The sequence below is a fragment of the Monodon monoceros genome, unplaced genomic scaffold (assembly GCF_005190385.1).
Source record: "Monodon monoceros isolate NGI ecotype Baffin Bay Population unplaced genomic scaffold, NGI_Narwhal_1 Super_Scaffold_6, whole genome shotgun sequence".
Lineage (NCBI taxonomy): Eukaryota > Metazoa > Chordata > Mammalia > Artiodactyla > Monodontidae > Monodon > Monodon monoceros.
Genome location: NW_021703783.1, coordinates 33675007 through 33694783, shown reverse-complemented (window position 1 = coordinate 33694783; position 19777 = coordinate 33675007). Strand labels below are relative to the sequence as shown.

General features: G+C 37.8%; 1 protein-coding gene across 1 annotated transcript in view; it reads left to right on the top strand.

The window, feature by feature from the left end:
• Positions 1-19777, top strand: part of NELL2 (neural EGFL like 2) — a 380751-nt gene that overhangs the window by 204797 nt on the left and 156177 nt on the right. The gene's annotated exons all lie outside the window — the stretch shown is intronic.

The following is a 19777-nucleotide window of genomic DNA, read 5'->3' as shown; positions in this document are numbered from 1 at the left end:
TTTGAATAGAGGAATAATGACATAAATAATGTAATGTTTTCAGAAATAGATCCATGGAGCGCTAGGAAATGGGAAAAGTGTCTTCATGCCTCTGGGGAGTACAGTGGAGTATCTACATCAAAGAAGTTTTGCTTATGTTTGTGCTATGAAATATCACTCCCATCAGTAGCATCCAGAGTCCTCCTCAGGGATATCTCGAGTGTTAGTAATGTCTGAAGTTGGTCCTAGGATAAGACAACCTATTCACTTCATATTCTGTAGAATATGAAAGAAAGTGGTGCTAACAGAGTAGCTTGCAGCCTATGGGGATTGAAGAAATGTGGGTGTGAAATACAACATTCTTTTGGCTTTTTTTTTTAAATAGAAGAAACATATACATACCATATTTTAGAAAAACGTGTAAAGTCATAAAACTGGAGAGCACTTAAAGTGTTATCTTGTCATTTTTACTCTTATGTCCCCATCATAAGGTGGAAATATCGTAAGTTGAAAATGCATTTAATGCACCTAGCCTACCAAACATCATAGCTTAGCCTAGCCTACCTTGAACGTCCTCAGGACACTCACATTAGCCTACAGTTGGAAAAAATCAACTAACACGAAGCCTATTTTATAATAATGTGTTGAATACCTCACGTAATTTATTGAATACTGTAGCGAAAGTGAAAAACAGAATGGTTCTAAGTGTATCGGTTGTTTACACTTGGTTCGCCGCCGCTGCCCAGCATCGCAAGAAGGTATCATACTACATATCACTAGCCTGGAAAAAGATCAAAATTCAGTGTTCAAAGTACATTTACTACAGAATGTTTATCACTTTCGTACCATCATGAAGCTGAAAAGTCGTAAGTCGAACCATTCTAAGTGGGGACTGTCTATAGATATCCTGTTTATTAGTTAGAGCAAAGGGACCGTCCTTCCTCTAAATTCAAGTGTAGCATTTATATAAAAACAGAATGATGAAAATAAAATGTAATCAGAATTGCCTTCTCAGTCTATGGAGAAGAACCAAAGATATTCTGAAGGTAGAAAATATATTTAACATAGAGTTGCCAGTGGATTTACAGATTCTTGCTTTTTTGTCTGTTCATCCTAAACATTTCCACATTATGGGAACAATTCTGCAGTTTTTCTTTAGAAAAAATATAATCACACTGAGTGGCAAAGTATCCTGATGGAGCACTATGGAGATATTTTTCAACACAAAAAAGGAATATAAAAGAACAAGTCTTAGTGAATACATGAAGAATAAAATAAACAGTTTGCCTTAATATTGGTAATATCAGTAAATCTGCATTCCAATGTAATGGCTAACAGAACAAAACAAAAAAACTAAGATAAAACTACTTGAGTGATATTTTGAGATGTACTCATTAAAAATAAAAATGCTAGCAATTTTCAAGGAGTCTGCTAATTCTTCGGCATTAGAGACTTAAAAAGCTTTGTATATTTTTGTACTTCCTAGTGATTCTTTTTGTTTTTCTTACAATCTTAAAAAGTGTTAGAGACAAGTAAGGAAGAGTACACGACACAAGATTTGACCTAGCGTTGAATGAGGAGTGTTTCTTGGGGGAGGGTATTTTCAAGAGATTCATTTCCATCCTGAGCCTGTCTGTTGGCTGTAAATCCAAGGACTAGTTCAGCTGTCATCCCTTACAGAGCATCTTCTGCTTTGGCTTTACCTCTCCCAGTGTATTTTCTTTCCAAATAAAATCCCACAAATTGCTGGGGTGTTTTTTTTTTTTTTGGACTACTTATGGAGAATTTCCCCTTAAGATTTCAAAGTATCTAATGATAAAAATGAAGTGTCCCTTTGTAGGAATACCAAGGAAGGCCAAAGTCACCTTAGGAAAAGCTGTTCAGGCCATGATTTTTTGCCTAAGGAGCCAGAGCCAGGAATTTCATGATCTGGCAGGTGATGGAATGTGTTTCCTTAATGATGCACCAGCGTTTCCAGCTAGCACCACTATTTCTATGCTTCCATTTAAAGAAGAGAGACTTTCTTGCCCTGAAATTTTCTACCTACTATGAGTAGGTCTGCAAATTTGAGGATTTCCATCCATACATAAAAGTTGGATTTTCTTGGGAATATGAGTGGATTTTACTTTGTCCTCCAGAGTCAGGTGATCTTTGACGCAACATTTTATGCTAAACCATGCAGGGCCAGCACATGTTTAGGGTTCCTGTAAAGGCAATGAATGTTTAAATTTTTCCTCGTTGAATCTTTCCCTCTGCCCTTTAGCATTAGCATCTGAACAGAAGGCTTGAAGAAGGCTTGACTCCTCTATGATGTGGGTTTGCCTTATGGCTGAAGGCATCTAGGCAGTACCTTTTCAAGAGCTCTCATAAGACCAGAGTAGGACTTTATATCTCTGATAAAGATTGGGATTTATTTTCTCTGAAGTTTAGAAACAGACATTCACATACTTACAGGAGTAGGCCTTCCAGAATAAATGTCGAAACACCACTGCAGAGCCATTCTCTGATGTTTGTGACTGAGCTCTTGAAGTTCTGAATTTGTTTTGTTTCTGTATCCCTGCCCCTCTTTGCTATTGAAGAGCGCCCTGCCATAGCGTAACAAGTGACATTGTCAACACTGTACCCAGCAGGCTCTCCAATGTGCTAACCCCATCTGAAAATTAATCACGGACATTCTAATTTAAGGAAGAATCCAAGGCAATACATGTTACTTTATAGTCAAGAGCTTTGATCAATAAAAGAAGCCTATTTTTGCTTTTATAACCCTGTAGTCTGGCATAGAAATTATGTATGCTATAGAGTAATCACCTTCCACAGCTGGTAGAATTGCACAGATTTTTTTTTTTTCTTTCACTTTCAGATAATTTGAGTTATATTTTTCCCATGATGAGAAAATTTTGGAGATGGAAGCATTCTTGCAGATAATCTAATCCAATTTCCTAACTTCTACAAATGAGGAAATTGAGGCTCAGAGAGATTAATTGCCTTACCTATGGTCATACAGTTAGTGAGAAGCAAAAGGGGGCCAGAGGATAAGACTTTTTATTCTTAGCTCTTACATTAGTCACCATTGGTTTAATTTGCCACAACACAAAAATAAGGGGAGAAGACTCATACTTTATCTAGAACTGCATTATTCAATTTATAATATTCAGTAGTTAAACTGCGTTTCTATAGTTTCACTTCATTAGCTTCAACTCCAAGAGGAACTTTTCCCCTACAGATCGTATAGTAATAATCCTAAATCAGAAGTCAGTAGAAAAAATAGAAATTGCCATTTTCTGGGCCTCTGGCTCTATTATGCAGTTTCACTGATGACTCAGTTGCACCATTTGCATAGTTTACACTCTTGATAAAGTGTTGGTGCAGCACTTTATATTCTTCTGAACTCATTAATATAATTTTCCTTCCAGTGATGGTGTTTTTTTTCTAGTTAATACTTCATAATCTCTGTCCTTCTCATATCCTGTCCTATTCTAGAGGAAAGCATGGTTATACCTACAAGAAAAGAGAAAGGAAGGAAGGGAGGGAGGCAGAGAGGGAGGGAAGGAAGAAGGAAGGGAGGAAAGAAAGGATAGAAAGGGCAGAGGGAAGGGAAGGAAAAGGGTTTGGTTTATATGAGCCAAGATGTTAGAAGTCCATTCTTCCATCTCTCTGATTACAAAAATAACTTAATTTTCATGAATAACAAAGTGTCTTTATTATTTATCTAGACTAATGCCTTTCTTGGTTTACTCACATAAGCACTGATTAAATTGGGCAAACCTTTCTGAGTCTTACTAGACAGCTCATCTTGAAACTAGTCTTGTGTAATACACAAAGAATAAGATAGCTCTGGAAATAAAGATGGGATCAAGAATTTTGGAATTATCAAAGGATAAAAATATTCTGAAGGAAAAGGCATTCATTTCAGATCTTCCCGATATATCTCTCTGCTTTGAGTATTACAACTAAAAAACAGAGTTCTCATTCTTTTTTCGTGTTGATGAGCTTGTAATCTTCCCACTCTTGTGTAGTTTTTTAGAGTGGGAACAGGAGAATAGGAAGGGTGGACCAGTCTACCACCAAGGAATGGAAAAGGTCTTGTCCAACTTAGGGAGAAAATTCATCCTTTAGGGCAGTGGTTGTCCAACAGAGGTGATTTTGTCTTCCTACCTGCCAGAGGTTATTTGACAATGTCTGGACACACTGTTGGTTATCACAACTGTGGGGAAAGGGGGTTGCTACTGGCCTAATGATAGGTAGAAGCCAGAGACATGCTAAACATCCTATAATATTGTTAGACTAGCTATCCTCTTGAGGAAATGTCTTATTTTTCTGGAACCCTTTCAACTGGGAGCTTTTCTCTGGTTACTTTCCAACTGAGTCATTAATCTTTATCCTGCACAGGACATCCAGTATAAGACAGTCCCCCATAATAAAGAATTATATGACCCAAAATGTCAGTGGTGCCAAGGTTGAGAAGTTAGGGTCACCCACTCGAAACTGTAGGATGTACACTTTCTTTTTAATTTCCCTTTTCCTCTCCAGGTTTCTTTTAGGCCTTGTATAGTGATGTCTTCTCTCATTTCTTGAGGTACCCAGTGTCCTTCTATTGGCCTTTGGCCACAAAAGGGACCCCTTCTCAGTAAGGCCCACTCTCCCCCAAGCTCTTTCCTCTCCTTTCTCTTATCAAAAACCTGTTCTTAAGACTCACAGACATAGAGAACAGACTTGTGGTTGCCAACGGGAAAGGGAGGTGGGGGAGGGATGGATTGGGAGTTTGGGGTTAGCAGATGTGAACTGTTATATATAGAATGGATAAACGACACGGTCCTACTGTATAGCACAGGGAACTATATTCAATATCCTGCAATAAACCAGGATGGAAAAGAATATGAAAAAGAATGTATAGATAGATAGATAGATAGATAACTGAATAACTTTGCTGTACAGCAGAAATTAACACAACATTGTAAGTCAACCATACCTCAATAAAATAAATTTTAAAAAACCTGTTCTTAGCTTAACAGGTGGAAAAATTGCAGACCTCACAGAGGTGGCAGAGGGGATTTCTTAAGGCCTCTCAAATTACGCTATCCTGATGCCTCCCCAGTAGCTTTCCACTGACCCTGACTGCTTCCGTTTTTCCAGAGCTTCTAATGCAGGCTTTGGTCCATGTCACATATCACAGAAGGTCCATAAAGTATCTGAGCACAAGAAATTCTTCTGGATACTTGATTTTTGTTGTTAAACAAAGAGCCTCCTCTGGTGTTCCCCCAAGGAGTTTTACTTCTTAAAGTACTTAACTTTTTACAGCATGGAAAACTCCTAGCACTTACATTTTATGATCTCGTTGTAGTTACTTCTTTTTCTCTAACAAGGTCAATACTGACTTTTTCTTAAAAAAAAATTATCATTACCATCCTATTTGTTGGGCTTTATTACTGTTGGTTTTCTAGCATTTTCAAGAGTTTTAGATGCTATTGACATGCACAGAAGGTTGCAGAGGATTTACTACTGGGCAACCAGAGCAAAGATTTTAAGTCCGTTGTAACCCATGCGTGGCCTTTTCTCAAATAGCTGTCTCCTTTTTGTGTGTTTCTTTGAAGTTCCCTATTAATTAATGCTAGAAAAGGTCATTTGCTTAAAAAAGAGATGATATTTTGGAAAGGCAGTGTAACATTATTCTTTTTCATTCTGCAGTCTTCCCAAAAGAATTGAAATTGAAGCTGATAATTTATTGTATGTATGTACAATAACTTTATTATCAACTGTTTAAAAATAGCTCTTGGTGGGTTTATCAAAATCACAAGTACGGAAGAAGGTAGATAATTCATTGTGTGTGTACCATGATAATTACTGGTATATAAATAGTGAAGGAAGTAAGAATATTGTGGACAATGGCAGAGAGGATAGGGGCCAGGAGAGGCACAGATCAGAGAGAACAATGGTAAAGAAGAGGAAGTGAAAATATGCATATCAGCACTCACAAAACTCCTAAATAAACGTCATTTTAGTTATAAAAAGCCTTGGCTCTTTATCTTTAGTAAAATGCCTAGCACAGAAGAAATCTTTAATAAACATTAGCTACAATTATTGTTGTTGTTTCTATTGTGATTAGAGAAGTGATCCTCTTGAGGAAATGTCTTCTGTCCCTAGGAGTTTTTCAACTGGGCACTTCTCTCTGGTTACTTTTCAATGGAGTTATTTTTATTATTATTATAAATAGATAGCCTTGCTGGAGCAATGGATTCAATGTGTTTTTATTTAGTCGACTGACTTATTATGTACCTGTGAATAGGGGCTTAAAAAAGAAAGAGAAACCTTGGTGTAACTGAATAACACTCTCTCTGGAAGTTAGAAAAAATCCTCCCATAGGAGGATTTGTTGTACTTCCTGGGATCAGGGAGGTTCCTCCTATTCTTGAGAATGAGTGTTAGATGGGGAGGCTTGGAGCTAGATATCTGCTTCCAGGGCCTACTGTGGACACTAATCTACCCGGATTAGAGTCTATGGCCTCCAAAGAATTAGTGAGTCTGGTCAGTTCTCAAGCAGGGCAGATTTTATGAGCCTGGCTGCTTCTATGTGGATTTCTTTTCTAAAGAATCAAAATCAGCAATCAGACAATCCTGCCATCTGGCCACTAGTTGCCATGACAGTTGGGAAAGACTTTTGCATTTTTATGAGCAATCACTCCAAATTTTCTTTTTCTGGAATCAGCATTACAAAATACGATACAATTGTGGCATATTTCATAAAATACGAAAAGTCAGATTTGGGGTGTTAAATACGGCCTCTAATGCTAAAAGCTGCATCATTCATCTCCTGTAGTTTGCTATATATTATTATGCTGTGTAGTTATTATTGAGTAACTTGAACATCTAAACATGATCACAAAAGCAAATTAAAGTACCAAGCCTTAGGACTCAAAGAATTAATAATGAAAAGCAGTTTTTAAACAAACATAATCAAGAAAACCTCTCTAGAAGAATGTGTACTGTGGTTACCAGGAAGGGTTAATGTTTAGAAAACTTCAGACCATGTTTGGAAAACTTGCAGAGAACAGAAGTGAGACTCGTCTGCACAGTGAGTGTGGAGGCCAAGGCAATGTGCTTATCTCTTTTCTGAAACACATATATGCACGCATACAATTAGCAGTCAGCTCAAAATGGAAGAGGCTCAAAGGCTCAGGGAACTGAATTGCCTTTTTCAAGATGAAAAGCTTGGAAAAGAGCCTGTGCTATCTGAATCTGTCAGTGAGTGGGGGTCACACACCAGCACCCACGTAGCAGTTTCCAGGCTTGTCAAAGCCTTTATTCAGCATCTCAGTGCAGCCCTCGTATCCATGTCTGACCTCCAGCCCGGCCGTGGTTTGATCCAAGCACCCGGTGGTGTGTGTCCACACAAGCTTGCCTCTGTGCAAGCTCATCTGAGCACTGAGATGGTGGGAGCCGCCTCATTAGGCAGCCTCACTTGCTTTGACTTGGTTGGTAAACTCTAATTCACCTTTGTCCCAAATGGATTATTGTTTGAGTTTTATTATGAGACTTTTATGTGAAGAGCACAGAGCTGAAAACTCAGATAGGGGAATAAAAAGATTATACATGCCAGGAGTGTAATAATAGTGGTGTCTTAGCAACAGACACCTGTGGAGGACAGGATTATTGAAGTTGAGGTTTAATAGATGCCTTTCACTTTCTTCCTTTATTGTTGGCTTTGACATGTTAGCCGGAATGGAAGTTTGGCTTTCCTTGTGCCTCTTCACTGTGTGCTCCATGAAACAGAATTCATCGTCTGGCTCTGCTGCTGATCTAATCTTGCAGTGGGTGTGTATCTACCTGGTGACATCACCCTGTCTTGGTGTTCCCCTTTTCTCCCCAGCCCAAGGTGGCTTTGCAGTGTCACATTCAGGTCATGGGTTTGGGCTCAGAGGGTGAGTTTCTTCTCTCAAATCCAGAGCCTCCTCTCTCCTGTGTGCCTCTGCTGGGGAATGGCAGAGCCTCACTCGTTGTTTGGGTAATGCTTTCACCAGTCTATCTGTCGCCATGTATTTCAGTGATTGGTACTTTCTTCAGAAAACTTCTGATACCACATAAGAGGTTGCTTAAACTAAGTTCTTTTATCAAAGGGACTAATATTGTATTAGTTATCTACTGCTGCATAACAAATAACCCTCAAGTTTAACAGCTTAAAACAGCATGTAATTATTGGCTCACAGCCTGTGGGTCAGGTGTCTGGGTGTAGAATAGCTGGGTCCTGTCCTTCAGGGTCTCTCAGAAGGCTACAATCAAGGTGTCCACCAGGGCTGGGGAAGGATTTTTCTTTAATCTTACCTTTGTAGTTGTTGGTGGATTCAGTTCCTTACTGGCTGTTGACTGTTGATTGCCCTCAGCTCCTTGCCATGTGGGCCTTTCCAACATGGCAGCTCGCTTCATCAAAGCCAGTCAGAGAGAGAGCCTGCTGGCAGGACGGAACCAACATCTTTTGTAACCTAACCATAGAAATGACATCCTGTTGCCTTTGCTGTAGTATATTGGTTAGAAGAAAATCACTTAGGTCCAGCCTATAGTAAAGAGGGGGATTACACAAAGCCATGTCTATCATGAGGTGGAGATCGCTGGGAATCATCTTAAAGGCTGCCTACTACAGACATTAAATATTATCAATAGTTAACTAACCTGCTTCAGCTAAGTACTGATAAAGAGCACCAGGTTAAGAGTAATGAAAGAGTAGTAAAAACTCATTGTGTAAGAACTGTGTGTGAGTGATTGTGAAAAATTCATGATATGTCACACATTTCTTTCACTTTTCTTGACACCAGAGCTTTGATCTGGGTGCATAGTAGGGTTATTGTCCAATTTAATACATGGAGATGGTATAAATAAATCAGTACTGTACATTGTGGAACATTCTGTAACAAAGGAATGTGCAGAGAGCTGTGGCCACCCCAGAAGAAGCAGTGAGTAATCTGGTTTAAGCCCAATTTTGGGCAGGCATCACTAAGTGACATTTAAATTGAGGTTTTTAAGGATGAACAGACATTTCAGGAGAGGAAGAAGTGAGAGAAGGCATTTCAGGAAGAAGGAAGAGTAGGTACCAAAGTATGGGTTGTTGTATAATAGCAAGTTTAGTGTGAATGGAATTGTTAGAGATAAAGCCAGAAAACCCTGTGGAAATTCTAAGATATATTTCACGGTTTCTAAAACATTTCACTCAGTCTGTGCACCTTCTAACTGAGATGTGCATGTTGGAGTGTCCATGTTTTGCTTTGTTTCTGTTTTATGTTACTTTTCTTTTTTGCTGAAAAGTTGATTATTAAACTGATGATACTTCTAACCATCAATGCAGAGCTAGAATCAAGGTGATAGGATATTTCATTTCAAGGAAGACAGAATGCTTTGTCGGTGTTCTTGGAACCCCATGAAAGAATAATTTCAGTGTGTCCTAATGAGAACCGAATTTAGAATTTTTCTAGAACAAGATCATAACCATTAAGTCACTACCTGAGACATTTTTATACAATAGAGTTGCACATACATATCCATGAAATGTTAGGAAATGCAACAACAGCAAACAACAACAAAAAGGACAGGAAATGCCTAAGAGTTCCATAGAGCTTCTCTCTTTAGTTGGTCCAAATCAAATCTTAATCTCCTCTCTGGGCCCCTCTTCTCCATGAATATTTTGTGGCGTTTTAGTGTACAGATACTAGCTCATTCAGACTTCTTGAATTTGAATCTTTGTTCTGCTGTCTACTAGCTGTGATCTTGAGCAATTTATCTAACCTCTTAGCCTCAGTTTCTTCATCTTTAAAATGCAATAATATTACATACTTTATACGTTGTTTTTATTTTTTTATTTTTAACATCCTTATTGGAGTATAATTGCTTTACAATGTTGTGTTAGTTTCTGCTGTATAACAAAGTGAATCAGCTATACGTATACATATATTCCCATATCTCCTCCATCTTGTGAGACGAAGCATGCAAAGTCATCAGCATGACAGCTGAGACACAGTAAGCATTTAGAAGTGATAGTTATTATCGTTACCAGTTGTGGTGAACAGAATAATGTCCCTCCAAAGATGTCCGCATCCTCACCCCCAGAACCTTTAAATATGTTTCCTTACATGGCAAGAGGGACTTTGCATATCTGATTAAGGTTAAAGACCTTGAAATGAGGAGATTATCCTGGATCATCTGGGTGGGCTCAATCTAATCACATGAGTTCATTAAAGAGAAGAACTTTTCCCGGCTGTTGTCAGAGGGAAATGTGACTATGGAAGAATGGTCAGAGAGTTGCAATATTATTGGCTTTGAACATGAAGGGGGGGCCCTGGACTGGAATAGCCTCTGGAGGAACAACCTGAAGAAGCTGGAAAAATCAACAAACAGAGCCTCCAGAAAAGAATGCAGCCCTCTGGACATCTTGATTTTAGCTTGGTTGGACTTCTGACCTATAGAACTATAAGATAATGAATTTATGTCATTTCAGGCCATTGAGTTGAGAGTAATTTGTTATGGTGATAATAGAAAGCTAGTATACTATTATTATTAGCTAACACTGTTGAATTGTCCAAAACTATATTTAAAAAATGATTCTCAGTTCCCATCTCTTTTCTAATTGTTGAGGAGCAACAATTCAGTTCCAGTAATACTGGAGCAAGTCTGATGTTTGTGGGGAGAGTTAGAAAGATAAGTCTATTAAGTAGAGAGGGGATCCAGTTCATATTTATGTCCAAATTCCTCACTTTAATGACTGAGTTGCTTTTTTCATATTTGGTTTTTGATGTAAAAGTTTAGGGTGCTCGTTATTTTAAAAACATTTTCCTAGTCTGCTTCTAATGAACACAAACACATGTATCAATTCAAACACACAAAATTATGCAGAAATAGACTATACATTTACCCAAACACAGTAAATCTAATGATGACATAATACATTTCCCATCTGCCTACTTTTAAAAAGGTTCTGAACTTCATAATATGAAGAAAGTCGGCAGACAGTAACTTTGAAAACACTCTTTTAAAAACGCATGTGTAGACTTAGTTGTTGGGGGAATGCTGCTACCATAGGTCTTCGGAATGGAATGCAGGGATGTCGAGAATGACCTTTCATTTAGGAAGGCTCCATGCCAGCAAGACTATATTTGAGAGTGACCAAAATTGGCTCTCAGAGGCGATATATTTGGCTGTGGGGACATCTTAATGATTGAACATTTAAACAGTCAAAGATTCATTATGAAAATCTGGAATTCCAGCCAGACTTCCAGATTGTTCCCCGTTAATTCTCGGTCTGCATCACTGCACCTCAGCTATCAAATGCAGCTGAATAGTAGCAACCCTCTTAGGGGAAGAGGGTCTCCCCAGTTCATCACAAGTCCTCATCTCCCAGCCCCTGAGACTCAGCAGTTCCAGTAAGAAAACTGATATTTGACTTTCAGAGTTCCTATAGCCAGTCTGCCTCGTCCATTTACCTTATCTCTCTGACTCATGGATTAGAGTATTTTCAGTTTGCAACCTATGATTTATAGTATTAAAGTGATAATAAATATGGTCATCTTAAGCCATGGAGATTTTAATACAGAAATAATGTCAAAGGTTTGGCTTTTTTCTAAGTCACATTCCTACCAAATCCATCAGTCACATTGAAATAAACCTCAGGAGAAGCATCAGACACTTCAGTAAATTTTGAATTCATCTGTATTGGTTTTCCTTGTGAAATTAAATAACCTTAAATAGTAATATCACAAGCAGAATATATATGCCATTCTAGTGTAGTGTTGGCCAATTTTTAAAACTCCTAAAAATTGAGTTCATTGCGAAGTTTATACAGAACAAATTGTTTAGAACTAAAAAACACAAAAAATTTATTGATAAGCTAGAAAAGGTCCATGGAAGTGAAACTGTTCCAAATAAGAAATGTTGTTTTGTTTTCTAATGGCCAGTCTATTCTTTGATAGAGGTAATATTTTACAAAAGGGGGTAGCAGTCAATGGCTTGTAAGGAGATGAATGTAATTATCTAAGGGAATATAACACCTAGATTCAGTTTGCAGGATTTCACTGTGAGTTAATTAGCGAAAGAGGCTGTTACCATTTGCAAGTCCTATGCTAGAGGAGCTGGGCCAGGGGCTGTTGGCTTTAGCTTGGTTGATATTAATTATACTTTTGATTTTGTTTGGCTTCTCTTTATACACGTAACGATTAGCGATATTATCCCTCCTTTAGCAGTAAAGCTCTCCACATTTCTGTGTAGAATCTGACGAGTCCCGTGATAAACAACTAAGAGAGCAGAGGGGCAGAGAGCCCTGTGTGGCTACCTACCAACTGTCCTTGTGACCACAGGCAGCTCTCAGCCTTTCTGCATCTCAGTTTCCTGTCAGCAAACAGGGAAAATATGATTTGTTTGTATGTAGTCAGCGCTCTTAGGTGCAAGTAATAGGAAAAACCCTGGCTATCTTAAAGTTAAAGTGATTTCCTGGAAAAGTGAAGTGGCTCAGAGAAAACATATAAAGCTTGAGAAGCAGTCTGGAAAATGTTCAGAGACCAGGGCACCTCTGGAGGCTTTGAAGCTCTAACAGTTTTCTCAGGAAGGGGCAATTATAAGATGTTGTCACCCTGCTGCTGGGGACACACAGCACTGAACATGAGAGCTAACTATCCCATTGCTTTCCAGCCACCCACTCTACATTCAAACTTCCTGGGAAGAAGCATGGAGTTGTTTTAGTTTATGTCACACGGCTGTGTATTTGCCAAGTGACAGGAGGTTGGCTGGGATAAATGTCTTGCCTTCTTTTGGCTTCCATGGTGGGAGAGGTGCTCTGCCTCCTACCTAGACTCACACAGAGGAAGATGTTTTCAAAACACACAAGCAGTTGAGGTGCTGGATAGGCAAAGAGTGGGGCAGGGGTGGAAAGGACAGGAGAGACAGACAGACAGAGAGAGAAGTCTATATTGTCCTTACTTCTCAGCTGATGTGGGTTCTCTGATAACACTATAAGTAAAAGAAGGCTGAAAACCTTTCAAAGCATTATAAAAACATAACATGGTATGGTTATTGTTATTATTCCCACTCTCACTATCTCAGTTCAAACCTTCATCGCTTTTCACCTGGATGTTTTAGATGTACTACTGGCTATCTCACTGTCTGTAATATTTTGCCTCTCCACTCTTACCTCAACTTTGTCACCAGCTTTGTCTTCCTATCCTGTGCAGTCATTTCCTTCTCTAGAAACTTCAGTGACTTCTCATTGTTCAGAGAGTAACACTGACACAGCTTAGCAAAGCAGTCTGTCTTCCCAGCTTCATGTCCAACTATATCCTTCTACAAGCCACAGGCTTCTTCTGCTTTGCAAAACGACTATAGAACTTGATAAGGTACCACACTGTAATGCAAAACTTGATAAGGTACTACACTATAATACAAATTGTGGTGTAATTGGCTCCAGTCCCGTTTTCCACCTGGATGAACCAAAGGTCTTAGCTTTTTAGGGTACTGGGAAGAAGAAAGGAAGTAGGAAGTTACTGATTTATGATCATCTGAGACTTCAGCAGTTCAATTCAAAGCATATTTAACTTTGTAAGGATTCAGCAGAGAGCATGCTCCAGAGCCTTCCAGCAGGAGGCTTCAGTTCTCCCAACATGTGTCAATCTCAGAGTCTAGCCCTATAACCATCCCTGTCTGCTTCTGCACACCTCTCCCGCACAACAGGGTTGCACCCAAACATAGTGACCTGCACAGCAGACTCCCCTGCTCCCTTCTAGTCTCAGCCAAGAAAACTGACCCGCTAAATTGCCAAGAACCAGGAATAGCAGCACCTGTCTGCTCCCCTTCCAGCCACGCAATGTATGACACAGTAATTGGGCAACCAAATAAAAGTAGTATTTCCATCAACCGCATTGCTACCTTTGTCTTACTCGATTAGATTTTTAGACCCCGCTTATCCCATGTGGCAGGTTTTATTGCACCATTCTCGAAGAATGTCTTTGCTGATGTAGTTTTTACTGGCCAAAATAGCTTTCTTTCCCTTTTTCTTACTGAAACGCTACTCACCTTCTGTGAGTCAGTGAACATGGTCTCACCTGAATGAAGTTTCTTTGAGTCTTCATTAGAAAGTGTGAGTTAATTTAGCAGCTAATGGCATGAAGTTCAAGTGGATTTAGTATTCACCTTCTTAGTCACGGTATGATATTTTAATAGATTTCTTCATCTGCATTTCTATAGCTCTTAATTATATGTTTACTTCTGTAATTAGTTGTTTACACATCTGTCTTCCCCCATTAAATTATACATGTTATTTGAAGACAGGCTTTTATGTCTTTTTCATCTCCACACCCACAGAGTAAAATTTGATGAATTTAATAAATATTTCTTGAATCAATTAAATTAATTAAAGTTGGTATCCTATCTCCATTAGAACGAGAGCAAGCAAGTGATTGGCTAAAGCATTCACACAATCAGTGCATTTTGGTGTTTTCAGAAGTAGTTTTATCAGCAGAATTCAAGAATAGGTCTTAGAGCTAGATAGCATCTCTATGGAATGTATAGCTATCATCTTGTGAACCCTTTCCACACTTTAATTAATTTAATCTCATGCGGGAGATATCCCTGTTCATAGATGAGAAGAGAGGTTGAGTAACTTGCTCAAGTTCTCATTTATTCTAAGCGGAGGAATCCTATTCAGATAAGGAGAGGAAAGCACATTTGGCTAGTCTCTTCTTTCATTTTAAGGAAAGCAAAACTGTCCCCAGAGTATAACTATGTGAGCCAAACATGCATTCGTGAATTTTGTCTCTGAGTCTTACCATTCTCAAGTTCATGGCCATTAGGTTTTGTATCAGAACTAGTCCCAGGTAGCATTGTATAAGATACCTACTACCCACTCCTTGGCATCTTCCTCAATGCCTTTGGTTTCTAGTAGGCTCAAATTCCTTCTAGAGAATTAGAATGGATGTGCACTGTCACAATTCGTTACGTCCTCTCCAGCAGAACTCATAAAGCCAGGCATTCATTAGACAACTAATTATTGAGCACTTAGACATAAGACATTGTGCTAATAATAACAAGCGCTAACATTTATTTGTGCTTACTATATGCTGGATACAGTGCTAAACCTTTTATATGCATTTTTTCATTTAATCTTATTAACCATCTTTTAGATCAGCACTATTGGCAGCCCCATTTTACATATGAAGGAACTGAAGCCAGAGGAGTTTATGTACCATCCCAAATCTGTAAGCTTTTAAGTGATAGGGACACTCGGGGAGGTAAAAATTGTGCCCCAGTAGTATTTTGATTTAGCAAATCAAAATGGCTGTGTGGATCAAGAGTGATTTTAAGTTCCATTCGTTCAAGTTTTTCTCTGACTTCTTAATTGAATTCTTCACTTCATATTCAGCAGACAGTATAGTACTATACACAAGCATCACTCTGGAGCCAGATCACCTGGGTTTGAGCTCTCTCTATGCAGCTTATCTGTATGACCTTTAGCAAGTACTTAACTCAGTGCCTCTGTTTCCTCTTCTATAAAATGGGAATGAAAAGAATAATACTTACCTTACACACTTGATGTGAGGATTGGAGACTATATTTATATATATATATATATATATATATATATATATATATATATATATTGCAGTGCTTGGCATAAGTATTTTTTTTAATATTTATTAACTGCGATTTGGAAGACATGTGCTTGTTGCTTTGGATGATAAAAATATAAATAATACCTATGCCTATCCCTTGGGGACTTTATAGTCTATGAGATAAGATAGAAATATATTCATTTAGCCAGTTAACTAAAATTAATAAAAGACAAATTAATTAATTGCTAAACAGAGTTACAGGCAATGTACTATGGCCATTTGCTTGTACAAAATTATAAGAATGAATGCAAAATGAGGGAAAAAAGAAATGAGGGGAAAAACATTGGCTAGAAATTAGGAAATGAGGGGTGTATGAAAGGACTTACCAGTTATTAGCTGGAAAACTCAACAGTTACTATACCTCCCTGAGACTCTTTCTCTCTTGGTAAAATGGAGAAATTATACCCACCTTATAAACGTATTATAAGGATGACTGTAATATCATATATTAACACATATATGTAGAATCTCAAAAGTTGGTATAGACGATCTTATTTACAAAGCAGAAATAGAGACACAGAAGTAGAAAACAAACATATGGATACCAAAGTGTGGGGGAGATGAATTGGGAGCTTGGGATTGACATACATACACTATTGATACTATGTATAAAATAGATAACTAATGAGAACCTACTGTATAGCACAGGGAACTCTACTCAGTGATCGGTGGTGACCTAAATGAGAAGGAAATCCAAAAAAGAGAGGATATATGTATACGTATAGCTGATTCACTTTGCTGTACAGTATAAACTAACACAATATTGTAAAGCAACTATACTCCAATAAAAATTTTTAAAAAAAGGATGACTGTAAAATAACATAATGTTTAACCAGACAATATGAAATTTTATTCTATTATTTAACTATAAAAGAGACTATTGTACTCAAGGAGAAATTTGGAATTCAGAATAAGAAAACATTTCTTTCCCAATCTAACCCATTTTTGCTTCAGCCAACACCCATTTGCTAAAGCCGTGCGTGGGCAACTAAGCTGCCCTGATTCCTCACTCACCCTCCACATCCAATTCATTTACATGTTCTTTGTTTTAGTTTTCAAAATAAGAGCTCAAATCCACACCCTTGTCTCCATCTCCCTCCCGTTATACAAGTCCAAGTCACCCTGTTGTCACCACCATATTGGTTTTTCATGTTTGCTTTTACTATCTCAATCTGTTTTGCATACAGCAGTCAGAGCAATAATTTAAAAGCAAAAATTGAACTATGTTATGCCATTGCTTATTGCCATTCCGTGGCTCCCTTTACAAACCTATGATACAGCTTCTCCCAACCTCTTCCCCTTGTCTTATTCCACTCTGCCTTGCTTCTCATGTTTGGTCTCATTGGCCTCTTCTTATTTCCTGGAAAAAATCCCAAACCTATCTCTTCTTCAAAGATTTCCTATATTCTGTCCCTTTTATTTGGAACACTTTTCCTTTTGCAGGGTTGCTTTCCTTATCCTTTAAGTTTTAACTTAAATATTACCTTCCTTGTCCACTTTATCTAATTAACCTCTTCCCCGTCCCCTGTGGTTCTCAATCATGTCACCTATGTTTCCTTCAAAATTTAATACACACAAACCTTCCCATGCGCTTTTCTTACTTATTGCCTATTGTTCTCTAGCTCCTGTAAGCTCCACAAAGGCAGGGAAAATGTCTGTTACTTCTGCTTTGTTCATCACTGGATACCCAGAACGGTTCCTGGGAGGTACTTGATGAATGACTATTAGTAGACATTTGGGTCCATTACTTGATTCAACAAATATTTGTTGATTAGCTACCATGAGCATCAAAGCACATCACGTCAGAGTTTTACAGAATAAAAAATTAATATATTAGGGAATGTGAAATGTTGCATATGTATATACTTTACTTTGTCTGGTATAGTGTATCTGTGGAGTTTATTAGTACCTTTGAAAGACTGACAAATACGTCACCAGGAAGCTGAGACTGAATTAAATTAATACTTTTCTTCTTTGTCATATCCAGTTGCCATACTTGTCTGATTCTATTTGAGGAAAAGTTTGGGGTATACTTTCTAAAATACTAGTAGGTGGTTGCCATGACTTTTTCATTTCTAAGTTACATTGCATAGAATTTATCTCAGATTATTATACAAAATTAAACTCAGTTACATGCCACACAATGAGCTCATCTCTCTCAGTCCTACTAGCCCCTCACTCATGTTTATTGCTAAGCCAAGCCTATTTTGTCTGTATTTTTTCTTTTACTGCAACATAATGACCTGAATATGTTATCCCAAGATTATCCCAGCAGAGGAATAGAATGACGTTGTTAATCTCCTTGCACTGGTTTCTGTGTTCAGTCTATCAATAGCTGAATCTTTTTGTTAACAGTAGTAAATGTAAATTTGAGGCACTTTCAACCCAAATGTTCTTCTATTATTATTCCTTTCTAGTTTGTCTTATCCTATCAAACATTTCCCTGATTAGATTAGAATTTCCCTGGTGATTTCATTGATATTGTTCCAAGTAGAAACTCTTACCCATGTTTCTAGTCTTTTTTTAAAGTCTTGTATTTGTTAAAGTATGGTATTTTTTTTTTAATTTTGTAAAATCTCATATGCACATAACAGAACCAGTCCACCAAAATGAATTAGGATAATATGTATCAATAGAAACCCTATTGAAGTTCAAGAGAAAACAAACACACACGTTTTTAAAAGCTCAACATTGGTGAATTTAAATATACCACATTTACATGAAACCCTAAATTTTGCTGCTTTCATATTGCTACATGTTTTCTTTTATATATGCTTTCTTTTCTTTCTGATAAAGAAGTATTAGATGTGCCCAGTAAAATAAATACAGAAAAGCCCCAAAAAGGAGGAAGGAAATAAAAATCCTCCACTATCCCATCTCCTGGGGAGACTGCTGTTAATATTTTAGAAATAGTCCTTTATCTGTGCATGCAATGCATGTATACCTTTTAAAATTAGATTGGAATCGTGCTATAATATTATTTTTTAATCTTTTAAAATGATCAATTTGGTATGAATATTTTCTCATATCAATAATATTTCACGGCATTATTTATAATGGTTGTTTAACATTCTACAAAATAGGTAAACTCTAATTTATTTAGTCAGTGATATATGTTTGAAATTTTAAGTGCTTACCAAAGTTTCATTGTTACCGATAATACGTGGTGTGGGAATTTTTGAAAGCCTCTTTAATAATTTCTTTAGGATACATTTCTATAAAAGGAATCATTAGGCCTAAGTTTTGTGCATTTTATTTTTTTTCCGGTACGCGGGCCTCTCACTGTTGTGGCCTCTCCCGTTGCGGAGCACAGGCTCCAGACGCGCAGGCTCAGCGGCCATGGCCCATGGGCCCACCGGCCCAGCCGCTCCGCGGCATGTGGGATCTTCCCGGACCGGGGCACGAACCCGTGTCCCCTGCATCGGCAGGCGGACTCTCAACCACTGCGCCACCAGGGAAGCCCAGCTTTGTGCATTTTAATACTTCAGATGTATATTATCAAATTTTCCTTCGAAAGTCTGCACCAATTGTATTCCCACTCAGCAGTATACAAGAAGGTTCCCTGAACTCTCTTTTGCACTGGTACTTTATCCCTTTTATCTATCAATTTTAAGATTTAAATATATATATATCTTGGTGTTTTTGATGTCTTTTATTACCAATGAATATGAACATTGTTTTATCATGTGTGTATTTTTTTTTTCCTTTTGTGAGTTGTGTGTTTGTATCCTTTGACCCTTTTATCTACTTTGATTGTCGATGTTTTTCTTATTGATTTCTAAAAATTATATGGGTTCTCAAAATCTTCTTCAGGTTGGATAGCACAATTATCAGGTTAAGAATCATTTAGAAATTCTTGCCTAGAAGATAATCTAGTTACCAGCTTCTTCTACCAGCCCATACCCATCCCAGGAGACTCAAAAACTAAGTAGCAGGAAAGTGCAATAGTGACCTCATTGATCAATATTTTCTAGCTTCAAAAAAATCCTGTGAATATTGCAAGGAAGGAAATATCATCCCCATTTCACAGAGGAGAAAATTGTACTTCTGAAAATTGAGAAATTGATATAAGGCATCACAATTTTTAAATACCAGGGCCCTGACTAGGATTTTAGGTGCCAAATCTGCTACATCACCTTTCTTGTGCTTATGATTTCCTCTTTTCCC